The sequence below is a fragment of the Apodemus sylvaticus genome, chromosome 22 (assembly GCF_947179515.1).
Source record: "Apodemus sylvaticus chromosome 22, mApoSyl1.1, whole genome shotgun sequence".
NCBI classification, from domain to species: Eukaryota; Metazoa; Chordata; class Mammalia; order Rodentia; family Muridae; genus Apodemus; species Apodemus sylvaticus.
Window position 1 is genome coordinate 1,663,315 of NC_067493.1, and position 22,594 is coordinate 1,685,908.

Consider the following 22,594-nt stretch of genomic DNA (forward strand, 5'->3'; position numbering starts at 1 on the left):
CCAGGACTACACAGAGAAACCCTGTCTCAAAAAACAAAAAACAAAAAACAAAAACAACAAAAAAAGCATAAAAATTATTTTTAGGTGCAATGTATCTGTGAGCTTGGGAAAGCTGATGTTGGGAGTCATACATACTCTTCTGTTGTATGTGAACTGGGCCCCATGATGATGTAATGATATTTCCCATCTGGGAATTCTGCCTATGCGGATAACTCACTTTCTACTTTCATTGGTGGCTGGAAAGAAGATTTTGATATTATGAAAAAGAGGACTAGGAAGGCAGATGAGTGAAAATATAGAACCTGGTTTCACATAGCACAACAAACAATTCCTTTGACACGATCCTGAGACTGACCCTGACTCTGACATTTCTTCTTGGTAAAATAGGGAAGCTTTTGATTCAGTGAAACCATGAAGAATAATGGGGGCCATCTTGAACCTAACCCTGAGCCTATCCCTGTGACTTATTCTAAGTCTCTAATCTTATCTTATCTCCGTGATTTCCTAAGCATCTTAACCATAACAACCCTTGTTCTGATCTTAACCATAACCCTCTAATCCCCTAGGGGTGTTTCTAAATCATACATTTTAAATTGAGAAACCGTTTCTTACTCTTGATCTTTAGAGATGTTCTGACCCACCTTTGATCTAGACTAGAGGTGCTTTTTTCAATATATATATATGGAAAGGCCATTTTTGTTTTTCTGTATTTGTACTACTTTATTTTACAAAACAAAAGAGGTTTGTTTAACTTTGCTTTTTTAAAACTCGCATCAGAAGTAATTATTTCCTAAGTATTCCCTGTAAGATCCTGCAACGTGAAATTAACCAGTTCTTGATATATTTAACTTCCCTTGGCTGACAGCCTTCATCAGGACATTCTATTAATTACCCTTTCTATATACAGAGAAAGATTCATCTTCTCTATGATTTGAGATAGGCTTATCTAAAAAATCTATACTAATCTAACTGTGTGTTTTTTCTCTAATTTGCCACTGGTGAAAATTGTCTGGATAATAATAGTGTTCAACAACGATTGCCTTACATATCTGGGTTTTCATCTGAGGTTGTCTATTACCTATCATCTGTTTAAGGGAGCTTCGGTTTCCCTGATCCAAACATTTAGCCATAAACAAACCTCTTGGTTTGTTTGTTTGTTTGTTTGTTTGTTTTGTGACAGATTTTCTCAATAGTCCTGGCTGTCCTGGAACTCACTTTGTAGACCAGGCTGTTATTCCTGTGTTACAGTTTTCTGTCTAGAATTATAGAGTGTTGGCTGAGTGTGGCGTCTTTCACTGACCTCTTTGTTATGTTCAGGAGAGATTGCTGGTTATTGTTGACTGCTAGGAGAGCAGGTGGGCAGCAAGAGATCATGTTTTCAATCCACAAGGGGACATAGTCAGGAGAGAGGTAAATCTGCCATCATTTCTCCATGTCAGAGCTGCGTTCATCTGAAGGAGCCTCAGTTGAGGGTGTGCTGTCATCAGAATGGTGGGTGTTGTGTCTGTGTGAGGTAGTGTTCATGATTCTGAATGTGACAATATTCATAATCAAGTAGGCCTAAGCTGGATAAGAGAGCTACCTGAGCATGGGACAACGCCCAAGCAGGAGAGCAATCCAGGAGACAAAGCTTGTCCATGTTTTTACCTTCAGTTTGTAGTTCCAGTTTCATAAAACAGGCCTGAACAGACACAAAAAGTTTGAAGATGATCTCATGCATCCAATCACATCACAAAAGATTTAGTCTGGGTTTGAAATAATAAGAGAAGTCCCACATCAACATGGATACCGAACAACACCCTACTACATGATAACTTGGACAAGGAAGAATTAAAGAAAAAACGATTAGAGTTTAGTGAAAATGAAGGCAAAACAAATCCAAACCTTGGACACACAACGGACGCAGTGCTGATAAGAAAACTCACAGCTCTGATTATTTGTAATTCCCACAAAAAACAAGGATTAGGTGAATAGTCCCACTGACTGCAGACAATGCCGTCCTCTGATGCATATGTGACTGGGGTCCTGCACAAGCCCAAGTATGATCTTTGCTGGATGGCTTAGACGCTGTGAGCTCCCAGGGGTCTGGTTTACTGATACTCTTGGTCTTCTTAAGTTGTTGGAATCCCCTACTGCTCCTTCCATTCTTCTTCTAACTCTTCCATAGGGATCCATGACCTGAGTGCAATGATTGGCTGTGAGTATCTGCATCTTTCTCAGTTGCTGTTAGAGCCTCTCAGAGGACAGCCATGCTAGGCTCCTGTCTGCAAGAACATAGGGTTTCTTCCCTTCTCAAATGGCTGTCTCCCAATATAGATTTTTGTATTGAAAAAAAGAATTAAAAACAGGTTATGATAAAATTGAAGATTATCGTGTAAAATATTTCTGATAATATAGAAGAGATATACAGAAAAAAGTTTAAAGTTTAAAATTTTCATGGAAAGTTAAAGAGTAAAATGATATACATAAAACATTGCTATATTAATTCAAAAATAAAATAGAACCTTTTATGGTTGAATTAAAGATTTACATGGAAAATATTTCTAATAAATTTTAGAAAATTTTAGAAAAGATATGTTAAAATTGAAGATTATCATGGAAAATATTATATAGATTAAATAATGGTAGGCATCTACCTTAAATTAATTTAGAAAGGTTTTTATATCTACCATTTTATCTATAAAATTGCTATGGAAATATTAAATTTTAATGTATTTGTCTACATATTCTTGAATTTTACTAGAAATATTTTTACGCAAATCTTCAATTTTACCTGAAAATGTTTGTAATTCCACTTTCAGTCAACTTAGAATTATTTTATACCTATCATTTTATCTGTATGATCTCCATTATAGTGTTCAGTTTTAACTTGTTTTCTATGTATTTTTTCAAATGTATCAGAAACATTTTCCATGTCAATCATCGAGTTTATCAGAAAATGTTTACAATTCCAATGTAGTATTCACAATGAGACAGAGCTATACTTTTCACAATCAGAAAAAGGGGGCTTCAGGCCCACCAGACCTTGATGTTGGTGGTGACTCAATACTGACACTTTGAGCAGCTTGTACAAACCTGTTTTTTTTATGAGCATGTACCAAGTAGCTGGTTGTACATCACATTTGTCTCCTTTGTTATAGTTTGGAGACAGGTTTCTAAACAAACCTGATGAAGGAACATGGGAATCCTAACATCCTAGTCTCTAACCACCCTGCTTAGCATCCTATCTGTGGGGTGTTTTTAAGGCTGTCCTCCTTCAGCTAAATGCTACTTACTGTCACTATTTCATAAGCTTGGTAAGACCTTTTCTTCACCAAATCCAACCTTCTACATCTCAGTTTAATATTGCAGTGCTACCCAACACATGAGAGGCCTTTAAAATATTCCACAAAATTAACTGCAGGTGGATCTTATATCTTGGTGTTAACTGCTAAGGGCAGAACTTGTAGAAGATTCCAGAGAAACCAGGGCTGTCAAAGTTTGGCATCCTGCCCATGACATTTCTTCAAGCAAGCCCCTGGTCCAAGTATTTTGAGCAGATTCAGCCCTGACAGTGAAATTATTCAGAGGTCACGGCCTGATCTAGCAAGGGAGGAGCACCACAAGGGACCTCACAGGTGCAAACATCTGGCTACACCTGGCAGACGCTTCCCATGCAGCTGTAGGGAGGACCAACCACCAGTGCTCCGACTGCTCATATGTCTGCTCCTCCTTCCAATGTGCAGCGACACTGTGGTCAACATACCTCAAAAACGGAGCTTACTATAGACATTTACATGAATAAATTATGAAACTCAAAGCTAAATGGAACTAGAAAAAGGCCCAGTGCTAGGATTGTTTTCCATGTAATTCTCCAATTTTATCAAAATTTTCTAATTCTCTCTTTATTTAATTTAGAAATATTTTTATTTCTATCATTTTAGAAGCATCCCTTTCCTTTTAAATCTTCAACTTTCACACTTTCTATGTATTTCTTCAATTTTATCAGGAATATATTTCATGAAAATCTTCCCTTTCATCCCAAATTTTTCTATGTCCTTGGTCATTCAGTAAAAATAAAATTATCTACATTTTTTAACATTATTTTCCAAGAAATTCTTCAATTTTAACACATTTTTCTATATATTACTTCAATTTTCTCAGAAATGTTTTACATGTAAACCCTCAATTTTATCAGAAAATGTTTCTAGTTTATTTTTCAATCGTTTTAGGAATTTTTTATGTCTACTGTTTATCTGTATTATTTTTCAATTAAAACCTTCATTATTTCAAGTTCTACTTCATTTTTTTTTCACAAATATTTTCAGTGAATGTTTCTACTACATTTTTCAATTAGTTTAGAAATAGTTTATATGTCTAATAATATTTTATCTGTATTATCTTTTCTGATATCTTCAATTATAATACATTTCCTGTATATTACTTCAATTGTATTTGAAATATTTTCCATCAAAATCTCAATTTTATCAAAAATTTTTTCTAGGTTTTTGGACAATGTTCTAGGTATATTTTCTATGTTTACTATTTTACTATTATTATTTTCCAATTAATTCTTCAATTTGAACACACACATATATCTTCAATATGACTACAAATATTAGTTAAGATAAACTTTAATTTTATCAGAAAATATTTCCATATAATTTTTCAATTATTTAGAGATTTTTTTATGTACACAAAATTATCTGAATAATTTCCAGTGAAAATCTTCAATTTAACACTACTTTTCTATATATTGTTTCAGTTATATCAGAAACAAATGACTTGAAAATCATGAATTTTATGAGAAAATGTTTCTAGGTGCTTGGTTTAGTAAAGATAATTTATCTTTTTACCATTATTATTTTCTAACAGATTTTTTAATTTTAACACATTATTTTTCAATTTTTTCCTAAAATTGAGTTTGCCTACACATTTAGTTTTCCTTGTCAACTTTTCATGTGTATTTATTTTCAATGCCAAATCTTAATTTTAAATAAATTTTCTGTATATTTCTTCAATTTTATAAGAAGTATTTTCCATGAAAGCCATCAATTTGATTAGATTTTTTTAACATTGTTTGTCAGTCAGTTTTGATGTATTATCTATGTTTACACTTTCATGTGTATTGTTTTACATCAAATTCTTCAATTTTAACACACATATTAATATATTTCTTCAAATTCAGTGAAAATGTCACATTGGCATCACTGTCAGTCACTCAGAGACTGCTGGCCCTGCCCCTGACGTCACTATCTTAGCCCAGGGCGGTAGCCATGTTGGATTCCCAGACTGTCACCCAGCAACCGCTGGCCGCGCCCCTGACATCCCCAGAACCCCGCCCCCGCCCCGTGACCATGCACCTCAGCCCCTGGCGGGCGCCATGTTGGCGTCCCTGTCCATCACCTGGCAACCGCTGGCACCACCCGTGACGTCACCACAGTGCCCGCCCTGCATCCAGCCTCCTGGAATGATGTCATTTCCTGTCTTCTATTTTATGAATGAAAGTGGGCTGGGAGTTTGAATGTGCTTTTGGTCTGAGGTCTGGCAGAGGCGGGAAGGAGGTGAGTGCGCTCATTTACAGCTGCTGGGATTGCTGAGCTTCCTGGGCTCTGAGCAGCCTGGCCTGGAATTGGAGAATGGGACCGCATTCGCATGCATATCCAGACGAAGATAGTGCTCCATGCTGTGGGTGTCTGTGAGCTCTGGAGTAACTCTGGGCTATCCTCCTGTCGTCTCTGCAGACGCGGCCTTTGAGTTTGGAGAGGCCCGGCATGACGCGGGCTTCCCGCTCTGTAAAGTTTACAGTGGGGCAGAGTGCAAACCGTCTCTGTGCTCGGGGCAGGGACAGTGGACGGGCAAGGCGCGGGCTTCCCGCTCTGGAAAGATTGCAGCGGGGCAGAGTGCAAACCCTCTCTGTGCTCCTCCTGGCGAGGGCAGTGGCTGGGAAAGGCGCAGACTTCCCACTCTGGAAAGTTTACAGTGGGGCGGAGTGCAAACCCTCTCTGTGCTCCAGGCAGGGGCAGTGGACGGGCAAGGTGCAGGCTTCCTGCTCTGGAAAGTTGGCAGTGTGGCAGAGTGCAAACCCACTCTGTGCTTCTCCAGTCGGGCACAGTGGCCTACTAGCACGACCCTCCTGTGGGAATGGAAGCCGAGCCTGGACGCCATGGATCGCTGGGCTGTGTGCCCGTCTCTGGCTTCTGCCTGTGAGCTGGTGAGACTGGAAGGGAATTCACAGGCCAATAAACTGCATCCTGTTCCATAATGACACAGGCTGGGCTGTGAAAAGACAAAGACCTGGTAGAGTTTACAGAGGTCTGGGCTGGCGCTTTCCCAAGGAACATAAATAATCAGGTTGGAGCTGGCTGGGGTCAAAGGCTGTGGGATGGACAGGGCTACGTCCAAGGCTATTTTTTTTCTTTAGTTTTGTTAGTTATTTATGTAGTGGTTATTTATATTGTTTTCCTTTGATGCTTGCTGTTTTGATTACTGTGCAGGAAAGACACTTTTCTACAATCTGTTTGATATTTTGGATGCTTCTTTTACATTACCAGGCACCTCCATTAGTTTAAGAAATTTTCATTTATGGTTTTATTTGGAAATGTTTTCTAGACATTTATGCTGATTGAGCATTTTCCCTGTGGGAGTGCAGCTTGAATGGTTCTCTGTGTCCTGCTCTGAGCTCTGCTGTTGTGTGCTGTGAGGGGACCTCAAGGAAGCTCTGAAATCAAGACATGGTGAGTACAGGATCACTGCCCACAATGGAGTGGAACATGTGGTTGAGCAGTGTGTCCTCTATGGGGTTGGATTGGAATGATCATCCAGATGTGAACACCTGTGAGGTTTCTAGTGGTTGCTTCTTACTTGATAGCTCAGGCCATGACCTCTGAATAATTTCAGTATCATGGCTGATTGTATTTCTGTCCAAAACATCTGGACCAGTTGCTTTCTCGTAGAAGCATGGGTGGTTTCTGAGACTATGCAGCATCTTTTTGTCTTTTATAATTTACAATAAGAAAGCAGGAATAGACCTGGAGAGATGGCTCAGAGGTTAAGAGCTGTGGCTGTTCCTACACAGTTCATGATATTTCCCATCTGGGAATTCTGCCTATGCGGATATCTCACTTTCTACTTTCATTGGGGGCTAGAAAGAAGATTTTGATATTATGAAAAAGAGGACTAGGAAGGCAGATGAGTGGAAAGATAGAACCTGGTTTCGCATAGCACAACAAACAATTCCTTTGACTCGATCCTGAGACTGACCCTAACTGTGACTTTTCTTCTTTGTAAAATAGGGAAACTTTTGATTCAGTGAAACCATGGAGAATAAGGGTGGCCATCTTGAACCTAACCCTGAGCCTATCCCTGTGACTTATTCTAAATCCCTAATCTTATCTTATCTCCTTAATTTCCTAAGCATCTTAACCATAACAATCCTTGTTCTGATCGTAACCATAACCCTCTAATCCCCTAGGGGTGGTTCTAAATTATACATTTTAAATTGAGAAACCATTTCTTACTCTTGATCTTTAGAGATGTTCTGACCCACCTTTGGTCTAGACTAGCGATGCTTTTTCAACCTATATATGGAAAGGTCATTTTTGTTTTTTTGTATTTGTACTACTTTATTTTACAAAACAAAAGAGATTTGTTTCACTTTGCTTTTTTAAAACTCGCATCAGAAGTAATTATTTCCTAAGTATTCCCTGTAAGATCCTGCAACGTGAAATTAACGAGTTCTTGATATATTTAACTTCCCTTGGCTGACAGCCTTTATCAGGACATTCTATTAATTACCCTTTCTATATACAGAGAAATATTCATTTTCTCTATGATTTTAGATAGGCTTATCTAGAAAATCTATACTAATCTAACTGTGTGTTTTTTCTCTAATTTGCCACTGATGAAAATTGTCTGGGTAATAATAGTGTTCAACAACGATTGCCTTACATATCTGGCTTTTCATCTGAGGTTGTCTATTACCTATCATCTGTTTAAGGGAGCTTCAGTTTCCCTGATCCAAGCATTTAGCCATAAACAAACCTGGTTTGTTTTTGTTTGTTTGTTTGTTTGTTTTGCGACAGATTTTCTCTATAGCCCTGGCTGTCCTGGAACTCACTTTGTAGACCAGGCTGTTATTCCTGTGTTACAGTTTTCTGTCTAGATTTTCATATTGTTGGCTGAATGTGGCCTCTTTCACTGACCTCTTTGATATGTTCAGGAGAGATTGCTGGTTATTGTTGACTGCTAGGAGAGCAGGTGGGCAGCAAGAGATCATCTTTTCAATCCACAAGGGGACATAGTCAGGAGAGAGGTGAATCTGCCGGCATTTCTCCATGTCAGGGCTACGTTCATCTGAAGGAGCCTCAGTTGAGGGTGTGCTGTCATCAGAATGGCCGTTGTTATGTCCGTGTGAGGTAGTGTTCATGATTGTGAATGTGACAATATTCATAAGCAAGTGAGCCTAAGCTGGATGAGAGAGCAACCTGAGCATGGGACAATGCTCAAGCAGGAGAGCAAGCCAGGAGACAAATCTTGTCCATGTTTTTACCTTCAGTTTGTAGTTCCAGTTTCATAAAACAGGCCTAAACAGACACAAACATGTAGAAAATAATCCCATGTGTCCTATCACATCAACAAAGACTTAGGCTGGGTTTGAAATAATAAGAGAAGTCCCACATCAACATGGATACCCAACAACACCCTACTCCATGATTACTTGGACAAGGAAGAATTAACGAAAAACGATTAGAGTTTAGTGAACTTGATTGCAAAACAAATCCAAACCTTTGACACACAACGGACGCAGTGCTAATAAGAAAACTCGTAACTCTGATTATTTGTAATTCCCACAAAAAAAAAAAAAAAAAAAACAACGATTAGGTGAATAGTCTCCCGCTGACTGCAGACAATGCCGTCCTCTGATGCATATGTGACTGGGGTCCCGCCCAAGCCCAACTATGCTCTTTGCTGGATGACTTAGACGCTGTGAGTTCCCAGGGGTCTGGGTTACTGATACTGTTGGTCTCCTTAAGTTGTTGGAATCCCCTACAGCTCCTTCCATTCTTCTTCTAACTCTTCCATAGGGATCCATGGCCTGAGTGCAGTGATTGGCTGTGAGTATCTGCGTCTGTCTCAGTGGTTGTTAGAGCCTCTCAGAGGACAGCCATGCTAGGCTCCTGTCTGCAAGAACATAGGGTTTCTTCCCTTCTCACATGGCTGTCTCCGAGTATAGATTTTTGTATTGAAAAAAAGAATTAAAAACAGTTTATGATATAATTGAAGATTTTCGTGGAAATTATTTCTGATAATATAGAAGAGAAATATAGAAAAAAGTTTAAAATTTAAAATTTTCATGGAAAGTTAAAGAGTAAAATGATATACATAAAACATTGCTATATTAATTCAAAAATAAAATAGAACTTTTTATGGTTGAATTAAAGATTTACATGGAAAATATTTCTGATAAAATTATAGAAAATTTTAGAATAAATATGTTAAAATTGAAGATTATCATGGAAAATTTTATATAGATAAAATAATGGTAGGCATCCATCTTCAATTAACTTAGAAAGGTTTCTTATATCTACCATTTTATCTATAAAATTGCTATGGAAATATTAAATTTTAACGTGTTTGTCTACATATTCTTGAATTTTATTAGAAATATTTTTATGTAAATCTTCAATTTAACCTGAAAATGTTTGTAATTCCACTTTCAGTCAACTTAGAATTATTTTATACCTATCATTTTATCGATATAATCTCCATTATAGTGTTCTATTTTAACATGTTTTTCTATATATTTTTTCAAATGTATCAGAAATATTTTCCATGTAAATCATCGAGTTTATCAGAAAATGTTTACAATTCCAATGTAGTATTCACAATGAAACAGAGCTATACTTTTCACAATTATAAAAAGGGGGCTTCAGGCCCACCAGACCTTGATGTTGGTGGTGACTCAATACTGACACTTTGAGCAGCTTGTACAAACCTGTTTTTTGTTATGAGCATGTACCAAGTAGGTGGTTGTACATCACATTTGTCTCCTTTGTTATAATTTGGAGACAGGTTTCTAAACAAACCTAGTGAACAAACATGTGAATCCCAGCCTCCTAGTCTCTAACCACCCTGCTTAGCACACTATTCATCCGTGGGGTGTTTTTAAGGCCGTCGTCCTTCAGCTAAATGCTACTTACTGTCACTATTTCCTAAGCTCGGTAACACCTTTCCTTCACCAAATCCAACCTTCTACACTTCAGTTTAATATTGCAGTGCTCCACAACACATAAGAGGCCTTTTAAATATTCCGCAAAATTAACTGCAGGTGGATCTTACACCTTGGTGTTAACTGCTAAGGGAAGAACTTGTAGAAGATCCAGAGAAACCAGCGCTGTCCAATTTTGGCATCCTGCCCATGACATTTCTTCAAGCAAGCCCCTGGTCCAAGTATTTTGAGCAGATTCAGCAATGAGAGTGAAGTCATTCACAGGTCACGGCCTGATCTAGCAGGAGCACCACAAGGGACCTCACAGGTGCAAACATCTGCCTACACCTGGCCGACGCTTCCCATGCAGCTCTAGGGAGGACCAACTACCAGTGCTCCCACTGCTCATATGTCTGCTCCTCCTCACTATGGGCAGTGCTACTCTGTGGTCAACATGTCTCAAAAACGGAGCTTACTATAGACATCTACATGAATAAATTATGAAACTCAAAGCTAAATGGAACTAGAAAAAGGCCCAGTGCTAGGATTGTTTTCCATGTAAATCTCCAATTTTATCAAAATTTTCTAATTCTCTAATTATTTAATTTAGAAATATTTTTATGTCTATCATTTTAGAAGCATCCCTTTCCTTGTAAATCATCAACTTTCACACATTTTTCTATGTATTTCTTCAATTTTATCAGGAATATATTACATGAAAATCTTCCCTTTCATCCCAAATTTTTCTATGTCCTTGGTCATTCAGTAAAAATAAAATTATCTACATTTTTTAACATTATTTTCAAACAAATACTTCAATTTTAACACATTTTTCAATATATTACTTTAATTTTCTTGGAAATGTTTTACATGTAAACCCTCAATTTTATCAGAAAATGATTCTTGTTTATTTTACAATCATTTTAGGAACTTTTTATGTCTACTGTTTATCTGTATTATTTTTCAATTAAAACCTTCACTATTTCAAGTTCCACTTCATTTTTTTCACAAATATTTTCAGTGAATGTTTCTACATTTTTTCATTAATTTAGAAATAGTTTATATGTCTAATAATATTTCATCTGTATTATCTTTTCTGATATCTTCAATTATAATACATTTCCTGTATATTACTTCAATTGTATTAGAAATATTTTCCATTATAATCTTCAATTTTATCAAAATTTTTTTCTAGGTTATTGGACAATGTTCTAGGTATATTTTCTATGTTTACTATTTTACTATTATTATTTTCCAAATAGTTCTTCAATTTGAACACACATATCTTCAATATCACTACAGATATTAGTTAAGATAAACTTTAATTTTATCAGAAAATATTTCTACTTAATATTTCAATTATTTAGAGATGTTTTTATGTACACAAAATTATCTGAGTAATTTCCAGTGAAAATCTTCAATTTAACACTACTTTTCTATATATTGTTTCAATTATATCAGACAAAAATTTCTTTGAAAATCATGAATTTTATGAGAAAATGTTTCTAGGTGTTTGATCTAGTAAAGATAATTTATCTTTTTACAATTATTATTTTCCAACAGATTTTTCAATTTTAACACATTATTTTTCAATTTATTCCTAAAATTGAGTTTGCCTACACATTTAGTTTTCTTTGTCAACTTTTTATATGTATTTATTTTCAATGCCAAATCTTAATTTTAAATAAATTTTCTGTTATTTCTTTAAGTTTATAAGAAGTATTTTCCATGAAAGCCATCAATTTGATTAGAAATTATTTACATGGTTTATCAAGCAGTTTTGAAGTATTATCTATGTGTACACTTTCATGTGTTTTATTTTACATTAAATTCTTCAATTTTAACACACATATTTATATATTTCTTCAAATTCAGTGAAAATGTCACATTGGCATCACTGTCAGTCAAGCAGAGAAGGCTGGCCTTGCCCCTGATATCACGCCAACCCCGCCCCTCGCCCATCTATCTCAGCATGGGCGGGAACCATGTTGGATTCCCTGACTGAAACCCAGCAACCGCTGGCCACGCCCCTTATGTCCCCAGAGCCCTGCCCCCTCCCCATGACCGTGCACCTCAGCCCCTGGCGGGCGCCATTTTGGCGTCCCTGTCCGTCACCTGGCAACCGCTGGCACCACACCCAGCCTCCTGGAATGTCATCATTTCCTGTCTTTAATTTTTATGAATGAAAGTGGGCTGGGAGTTTGAATGTGCGCGTTGGTCAGAGGTCTGGCAGAGGTGGGAAGGAGGTGAGCACGCGCATTTACAGCTGCTGCGATTGCTGAGCTTCCCGGGCTCTGAGCAGCCGGGGCTGGAATTGTGGAACGGTACTGCATTCGCCTGCGCATCCGGACGAAGATTGTGCTCCATGCTGTGGGTGTCTGTGAGCTCTCAAGTTACACCGCATTATCCTCCTGTCGTCTCCACAGAAGCACTCTGTAAGTTTGGAGATGCCGGGCAAGACGCGGGCTTCCCGCTCTGTAAAGTTTACAGTGGGGCGGAGTCCAAACCCTCTCTGTGCTCTGGGCAGGGACAGTGGATGGGCAAGGCGCGGGCTTCCTGCTCTGGAAAGTTTGCAGCGGGGCCGAGTGCAAACCCTCTCTGTGCTCCTCCTGGCAGGGACAATGGCCAGGCAAGGCGCGGGCTTCCCGCTTTGCTCTGGAAAGTTTGCAGGGGTATGGAGTGCAAACTCTCTCTGTGTTCCAGGTGGGGACAGTGGCTGGGGAAGGCACAGGCTTCCCGCTCTGGAAAGTTTGCAGCGGGGCAGAGTGCAAACCCTCTCTGTGCTCCTCCAGGCAGGGACAATGGCCAGGAAAGGCGCGGGCTTCCCGCTCTGCTCTGGAAAGCTAGCAGCGGGGCAGAGTGCAAACCCTCTCTGTGCTCCAGGCGGGGACAGTGGCCAGGCAAGGCGCAGGCTTCCTGCTCTGGAAAATTTGCAGGGGGCGGAGTGCAAATCCTCTCTGTGCCCCTCCGGGCAGGGACAATGGCCAGGCAAGGCGCAGGCTTCCAGCTCTGCTCTGGAAAGTTTGCAGAGGGGCAGAGGGCAAACCCTCTCTGTGCTCCTCCAGGCGGGCACAGTGGCCTCCTAGCACGACCCTCCTGTGGGAACAGAAGCCGAGCCTGGCCGCCTTGGATTGCTAGGCTTTGCGCCCGGCCCTGGCTTCTGGCTGTGAGCTGGTGAGACAGGTAGGGAATTCACAGGCCAATAAACTGCATCCTGTTCCTTAAAGACACAGGCTGGGCTGAGAAAAGACAAAGACCTGGTAGAGTTTACACAGGTCTGGGCTGGCGCTTTCCCAAGGAACATTAATGATCAGGTTGGAGCTGGCTGGGGTGAAGGGCTTTAGGTTGGGCGGGGCTAGGTCCCAGGGTAACTTTTTTTTTTTTTTTTTTTTTTTTTTTTTTTTTTTTTTTTTTTTAGTTTTTTTAATTATTTCTGTAGTAGTATTTTTTTTTTTTTATTGCTTTACATTAGTTGCTTAGTGTTTCAATTATTGTGCAGTAAAGGGACTTTTCCCCAATCTCTTTGGTATTTTGGATGCTTTTACATTAACTCTGGCTATATATTTATAATAACTCTGGCTATTCTTACACAGGCACCTTCTTTAGTTTAAAAAATGTTTCATTTATGATTTTATTGGAAATGTTTTCTAGACATTTATGCTGATTGATCTTCACTCTCACCCTCATCTTCTCCTTCTGAGGTGTTCCCTGTGGGTGTGTAGCTTGAATGCTTCTCTGCGTCCTGCTCTGAGCTCTGCTGTTGTGTGCTGTGAGGGGACCTCAGGGAAGTGCTGAAATCAAGACATGGTGAGTACAGGATCACTGCCCACAATTGGGAGGAACATGTGGCTGAGCTGTGTGCATTGGGGTGGTGGATCCTCTATGGGGTTGGATCAGAAGCATCAGCCAGATGTGACTTCCTGTGAGGTTTCTAGGGGTGCTATTTACTTCATAGTTCAGGCCATGATCTCTGAGTAATTTCAGTATCATGGCTGATTGTAATTCTGTCCAAAACATCTGGTCTAGTTGCTTTCTCGTAGAAGCATGGGTGGTGTCTATGCACCTGTGTCCAAACTATATTTTCCTTTTATAATATACATTAAGAAGTCAGGGTCAGGCCTGGGGAGATGTCTCAGAGGATAAGCGCTCTGGCTATTCTTACTCAGTTCATGAGTTCAATTCTAGGCAACCACTGGGTAGCTCATAATTATATGTAATTGGATCTGGGATCTGGTACCCTATTCTCTACTGCAGGAATAAATGCAGGGAGAACATTGTATTAATAATGAATTAATTCCTTATGAAAAGACTAACCCTAACCCTGGCATTTTTTTCTTTGTGTAATAGGAATACTATTGATTCAGTGGGACCATCGAGAATAATGGTGGTCAGTTTAACCTTAAACCTGAGTTTAATCCTGGGACTTATCCTACATTTCTAATCCTATTTTAACCCCTTAATTTCCTAACCCTAACAACCCTTATCCTGATCCTAACCATTACCCTCTAATCCCCTAACTGAAACCCTGATTTCTGTGTGGGATGCTTTGTTTGTTGTATGTAAACTGGTATTGCTGGTGTAATTAACTCTCAACTGGGGGGGGGGGGAAGGTGTCCGGCTTGACTTTAGGATGTGGCCCTCTTCAGTGTCTAATTCTCACTACTATGCATTTCAGCTAAGATCACCCCCATAGACTCCCTCTTGCCATCCCTTTCATTGTCTGTGGCGCATCCTTAAGCCTGCACGCTTTGAACCCTGACAGCTACAGATTTCAGTTCATTTTCCTGACCCTATGGCCCTTCCTTTTCTCTCACCACACCTGTTCCTTGCCTCCCCTTCCCCTTTCTTTACTACTGGTCCTTCCAGTTCTCTCTCTTTCATCTGCCTCCTATGTATGCTTTATTTCAACTTCTGAGTGAGATTCAACCATGCTCATTTTAGCCTTCCTTTTCTTTTTTAAAGATTTATTTATCTATTCATTCATTCATTCATTTATTTATGTATTATTATAAGCAGGGTATCTGTCTTCAGACACACCAGAAAAGGGTATCAGATCTCATTATGGTTGTTGTGAGCCACCATGTGGGTGAGGGATTTGAACGCTGGACTTTCACAAGAGCAGTAAGTGCTCTTACTAGCTGAGCCTTACTGCTTGTTTATCTTCTTCAGGGCCATGAAATGTAGTATGGATATCCTGTGCTATATGGTTATTATTCATTAGTTAGTGAGTACATACGTGCATGTCCTTTTGGGTCTGGGATTCCTCATTCAGGATGATATTATCTAGTTGTACACATTTGCCTGCAAAAATTTTTGAAAAATAACCATGTCTTTAAGCTGTTTTATATCCATATCTTTAGTTTTGAAATATAGCCACATATATAGGTTATTTTCCATTTCTCAGGATGGCATATGTTCATGATGTCAATATTATCTGAAATTTCAGGGTAATTGCGTGCCTGGTGTATGCCATTCTGCCTCAGTCTTGTGTTTGTTCTGAAATGTTTGTGTTAATACGACTCTTTTGCCTGTGTACATGAATAAGAATATCATGTTTCTCACCTTTACTATCGTCAGAAGATGGCCTCAGAACTCTTTGTTTTGAAGTAATGAGTAGTTGTTGGTCCTGTGTGTTTGTGAGAAATTGACCACCATTATGTGGAAGACAAGCAAGAGCTCTCCACTGATGAATTCTCTCTCCAAACCTACATTGCTTACTTATAATCAACATTTATATTACTATTATTTTCTTCTGTTCATTTGTAACTATTTAATCCTGCATTGTCTTTTAGTAAAATTTTATTAATGTTATAGTTTACACTGTTGCACTTCATGTTTCTGCAACATTAACACAGATCTGAAATGAATGCATGATTCTTTGTAGGAACTTTTAGTAAGGAATTGTGAGTTCTCTATCATTTTTGTTTCCTTGGTTGATTTTGGTAGAGTGTTGATGTTCTTAATATATAACTTTGGTCTCCTAGAACACATTACATAGGCCATGCTGCCGTCAAGCTAAATGACATATACCTGCCTGTAACTCTGTGATTAAAGGCATGAACAAATACACCCAGCTTGCCCATGAATTTTGTAGTTAGTAATTGTTCATACAATTTTTCAGATGTGTGCTCAGTATTGTGGATCTGTTTCCCCTGCATCAACCTCTCAATTGGCATTTCTCTGGCAAGGCTGTATCCTATTAAACATGTTCAAAATTGACACACGTAAATCTTATAAATCAAGATCCCTCTAAAATGACACAGTGATTATAAATTCTGAGTCAGAATATAAGTGCATCATGTGCCAAAATTATAGTATATGTTTTTGAGGAAGCATATATTTCCTTTACAGTGATATTAATATGATCCTTTGTGTTATACACATGTTTGGGATATTTAGGATGCCGTGACTTTTGATGATGTACATGTGAACTTCACTGGGGAAGAGTGGAATTTGCTGGATCCTTCACAGAAAAATCTCTACAAAGATGTGATGTTGGAAACCTACCTGAACCTCGAAGCTATAGGTAAGACTGTTATTTTTTTTCTAAAGGAAAGAAATGTTTCTTGGTTATTGATGATCTTCTATTATTTTAATTGTGAACAATGAAGATTCAGCTGAATAATTCAGTTTTACTGAATTTTAATTGTAACATTCATAATGCAGTGATAATTCACAGTACCTTGAATTTTGCCTAATTTCCAATAGTATATCATTGATTTTCTGGTACTGTGTTTTAGGCTATTATCGGGGAGACCATCATCTTGAAGAAAATTGTCAAATTAGTAGAAGACATGAAAGGTAATTTTTATGTGCAAGCTGATACAAATTTGCCTCTGAGGAAGTATCCATATGTTCTGGAATCTCCATTAAAAAGCAAGAGTGTAAAATAACAGTCCTTTAAGAGTAGGTCTAGTTATAATATTCTGACAAAACCATATATATACCTTAAGATCTGATATCTGGTTAGTGTATCCATTTGATATGTAGCTCCTTTAGAACTATGCTATGCACCTGTCAATCTGTATAGTCTCATAGTACTTAGAAATTGTTTATTGAATAGAGAAAAATTTATATCCAGAACATCCTAATAAGCATATACTCCATAGTAAGATTATAGGGATATTGAAGGAAGCAACAATTTTTTTTGATCTAGAACAATGAGAAGATATGTACATTCTGCCTTTGATAGACATTAGGAATATGATGTTCATTTGCAACTAAGTGGTTTTATAGTTTTACCGGGAATATCCCCAAACTCATAGTGTAGAAAATCTTTATGGGTACTAGGAATTTGGAAATTTTTCTGTGTATCCTTATTCACAGTAAAATGTGTTGTAATTCACTCTATCGGGAAAATTATGAATGTAATTAGTGTTGCAAAGATGAGAGTTGTTCAAACTTTCTTCAGATAGCTGAAATATATTATATAAAAATCCCTTATATAAAGAGGATGTTATAAATATGAGCCATGTAATAACGATCACAAGTGACTTGAACAACTCATGATGAGGAAGAACACCATAAACATGCAAAGGGCTAAAACCTTAGGATCTGATTCTTTTCTACCATATACCAAATTGTAAACATAATTCAAACTGATTACATGATTCATAAGAGTAATTAATACAGTAAACGTTTCACATGTGCTAATTATTGTTGCAGGCCTTTAAGAAGTCATAGTGGAGAGAAACCATATGAATGTAAAGTCTTTGCAAGATCCAGTCATCTCCAATATCATAAAAGAACACATACTGGAGAGAAACCATATGAATGTAATCAATGTGGTAAAGCCTTTGCAAGACCCAGTCACCTCCAAAGCCATAAAAGAACACATACTGGAGAGAAACCTTATGAATGTAATCAATGTGGTAAAACCTTTGCAAGACTGAGTAATCTCCAATGTCATAAATTAACACATACTGGAGAGAAACCTTATAAATGTAGTCAATGTGGTAAAGCCTTTGCACAGCACAGTACTTTGCAATATCATAAAAGGAAACATACTGGAGAGAAACCTTATGTATGTAATCAATGTGATAGAACCTTTGCAACAACCAGTCATCTTAAATATCATAAAAGAACACATACTGGAGAGAAACCTTATGCATGCAATCAATGTGGTAAAGCCTTTTCAGGTCACAGTAGTCTGCAAACACATAAAAGAACACATACTAGAGAGAAACCTTATGAATGTAATCAATGTGATAGAACCTTTGCACAGCACAGTCATCTCCAAATTCATAAAAGAACACATACTGGAGAGAAACCTTATGAATGTAATCAGTGTGGTAAAGCTTTTGCCTATCACAATGATCTCCAATATCATAAAAGAACACATACTGGAGAGAAACCATATGAATGTAATCAATGTGGTAAAGCCTTTGCAGGACCCAGTCATCTCCAAAGACATAAAAGAACACATACAGGAGAGAAACCTTATGAGTGTCATCAATGTGGTAAAGCCTTTGCACAGCGCAGTAATCTCCAATATCATAAAAGAACACATACCGGAGAGAAACCTTATGAATGTAAACAATGTGGTAAAGCCTTTACAAGACCCAGTCATCTCCAGTATCATAAAAGAACACACATCTTACAGAAAACTTATTAATGTAGTCAATGTGGTAAAGTGTTTTCACTAGGGATAAGTCTCCAAATTCTGTGTGCTGGAGAGAAACATAATGAATATGATCATGAATTAAGTGGGAATTAGGAGGGTATCATAGTAGGATATGATAGACATGGGTACTTGGGATTATTTCCACTCTGGAGATTTTTTTTTTTTTTGATGCTATTGCAAAGTTTCCTGCCCTTGTCTGAAGAGTTTCCTTGAGGTTAAGGTAAAGAGGTTTACATTAATTGTATTGACAAGTAAGTCACGGAAATCACCACATAGAATTTGGCCTGAAAGTTTTTAACAAGCATAGAAACTAAGAAAGGAAAAATAAAAAAAAAAAAGAAAGGTTCAAAATACAAGGCATCATCAGGAAGTTGAATGACGTTTAATCTTGTGATCAAGGATATTCAATGGCATTAAAGGAATGGTTACATTAGGAAAATATTGCATTCAACTAACATATGGATTTGCAGTTGTATGAAAGAGAACTGTATCATGTTAGGAATTATTATTACCTGGATACTGTTTTGATGTAGACACATGAAGATACAATTATGTGTCAAATTGCCAAGAGAAAGATTTGGATTATGGGTTCTGAATTTAAAATATAAACAGAAAATCTTAGTTCCAGGCATGGTGTTACATGCTTTTTAACCCACCATTCACGAGACAGAGTCATGCAGATCTTTGAGATCAAGGTAGATCTCTAAGCAAGTTCCAGGAAAGCCAAGATTAGGCAGTGATGTATTTGAAATATTGAAAGCTGCTGATAATGGAATGGAAGGAGCCATGTTCCAGCCCCAGTAAGCACCAGAACTCCGAGAATTTTATCATAAAGTGGTGCTGAATATTGTCTGAGAATTTTACATTACCTCATGAAATGATCGATTCTTGGTTTTTCTTACACTTTAATCCCATTTTGTTGAACCATCTCTGTTTCTAGAATTAAGCCTTCCTCATAGTTAATGGTAGATGATCTTTTGATGTGTTTTATATTTATTTTATTTGTATTATCTTTTAAGTATTTTTGAAACTGTGGTTTTAGGTATAATTTTTCTGTAATTCTCTTTTATTGCTCAGTCTTTCCTGACCAGATATATGAGTAATCAGGGATTCAGAAAATAAATTTACTTACATTTATTTTGTTTCTATATTGTTGAATACACTGAATTCTTGTTAAATCCTCTTTGAAAATCTGGTAGGATTATACCCTAAAACACATAGATGTGGGCTCATATTGGTGGCGTATTTTTAACAAATTTTGTTTTCCTTTATGTGTATGCCTGTTTAAGTTGGTTTTCTTAGTTTAATTTTGGTATGTGGAATCTATTGAGGAAATTATCCATTTCTTTTATAGTTTCCAATTTGGTGGAGTAGACCTTTTTTAAAACTATGTCTTTACCATTCTCTGGATTTCTTCATTGTTTGTTATTTTATCACCAATTTCATTTTAGATTTCATTAATTTGTATATTATTTATCTTTTAATAAAGGTTTGTTTATCTTGTCTAATATAAGGATCAAAAGACCAACTCCATGTCTCATTAATTCTTTGAATTGTTCTCTTTCAATTTTATTGCTTTCAGCTCCCAAATTGAAAATTTCTTGATGTCTCCTCATTGTTTTCTTTGCTCCCTCACTTCTCTTTGTTGTAGCCTTTAAAACATGCTGTTAAATTGCCAGCGTGGAAGTTCTCCAATTTTTTCACGTAGGCATTTTGTGCTGTGAACTTTCCTTTAGCTCCACTTTCATTTTCTTTGTCTTCCATGAGATTGCGCATGTTGCATATTCATTTCCATTGAACCCTAGAAAGTCTCTGATTTCTTCCATTTTTTCTGTGTAGACCCATTTTCTCTCAAATATTAGTTTGTAGTCAGTTAGCTGTCCTTCCTCATCTTTTACACCACTGAGACATCAGCAGATTTTTTGGCCCAGATCATATATTTTGTTTCATCAGAGAGTGTAGGGACTCCTGGGTCTGGTGCAATCAAGGACATGAGGAACCCAATTTCTAGGAGCCACCCCCTGGGCTTTCTTGTTGCTCTCTGGGATGGAATTTAGTCCTTTCTCATCAGAAGGCTCCTGTCCTTATAAATGGCCCCAAGGATATGAGAGGCAGAAATGGCACACCAGCCATCTGTGTCTTGACCCTGGGGAAAAGATAACCTTATCACAGGGAGTAGGGCATGCCTAAGTCTATGAACCCGCAGAAAGCAGACACATCAGAACTGGAAGTAACCATTTGAAAAACAGGTAGTGGCTGTGCCACAGCGGAAGTGACTGTGATGTCATAGGAAGTGACTGGCCCTAACTGGAAGTGAGTGTTTATCACATGAATTGACTCACTTTAAGAGGAAGTACTCGTTCAGTGGTCAGAAGTGACTGTCATTGTCACAGGAAGTGACCATGTCTTGACAGGAAGTGACTGTCTAAAAAAGCTGTAAGGATTTTATTTTCCCTCTGCCTAATATAGACTCTGGACAAATTTTGAGCCATCTTGTGGTCACCTTGAGACAAATTTGTGAGCCATCTTGTGGGCATCTTAAAACCTGTCAGCAGAGATGGATGGTGGACAAAAGGCCTCCTCTTACCTTCAAGGTGTTACGATCCTGGTCTGGGTGAGTTAGGGTAAAGCAAGCATATTGGGGGGACTCCCCGGTGGGGCCAGGAACCAGCTCCATGGCCTCTTCTGTGTTCAAGGGAACTTGGAAAATATGGTAGACACAGACAGTCTCCATACATCCATCATATCAAAGTCATTTCATCAAGTCATCTCATCAAAATCACCAGTCAAGTTTCCCCTTAAACTCACATATTTAAAGTCCTCTTGTTCTGAGAAACACAAATGCATCACACAAAAACACACATAAACCTTTCCTGTCTATCACAGATACAAGAAACAACCAGAAAGTTGCACTCATGAGAAAGACCTCTCTGTGACTCTCCAAACACAAGTCCATCTTTTTCTATCAGGCAGACATGAGAAAGAACCAGGAAGTGGTGCAGACCGACAAGAAAAGAAACAAATTGTTGGGCATCTCTCGGCTGCCCTGAGGCCAGGATTAACTAGTGAATTTGAATGAATTATTGAATTTAAATAATTTTGTATACATTAGTAGCTTTTATTAAATGTGTGTGGTGTGTGTACATGTGTGTGCATGTGTGTGTGTGTGTGTGTGTGTGTGTGTTTGTATGTGTGTGTGTGAGTGAGACTAGGGCATGATTGCGAGTAAGGCAGGACATGGATCGATCATTGATCAATAACAAAGAATTGATTGATCGATAATAAACACACAATTGATGGTCATTAATCATAACCAATCATCAATTGATTGATAATCAATACCCAATCGATGATCAGCTGATATTTGCATACTTCAGACTGAGTCTCAGGACGCCCCCTGGTCCTGCCATAGCCACCGGTCCCTGATAAGTCTTCCCTCACTGAAACGTGCCACAGATACAAAATTAAGGCCTCGTTCCCAGAGATGTGACACCGTGTTGAATCAGAGAACAGATAAAGGCACAACCAGAAACAAATAACAAAAAACGGTAACAGAATACAGCTTGTAGTAACACAATGGACCAGAAGGTGGCGCCCACAGAAGAATGTGGCACACACAGCTCTGGATGGAAAGGATACAGCCCACAGTAACGACAACCACCAGAAGGTGGAGCTCACGCACATACATGACAACTCTGAGTACAGCACACATTTTTACTCAAATCTGGAAAAATCAACACGGTGACATGTGTCATTTGCCTTTACACAAGTTTGCATTGCAC

The 22,594-nt window shown here is 38.1% G+C and overlaps 1 pseudogene; it reads left to right on the forward strand.

Annotated features, from left to right (window-relative positions):
* LOC127673193 (zinc finger protein 208-like) overlaps positions 1-22,594 on the forward strand; it is a 129,661-nt pseudogene that overhangs the window by 21,899 nt on the left and 85,168 nt on the right.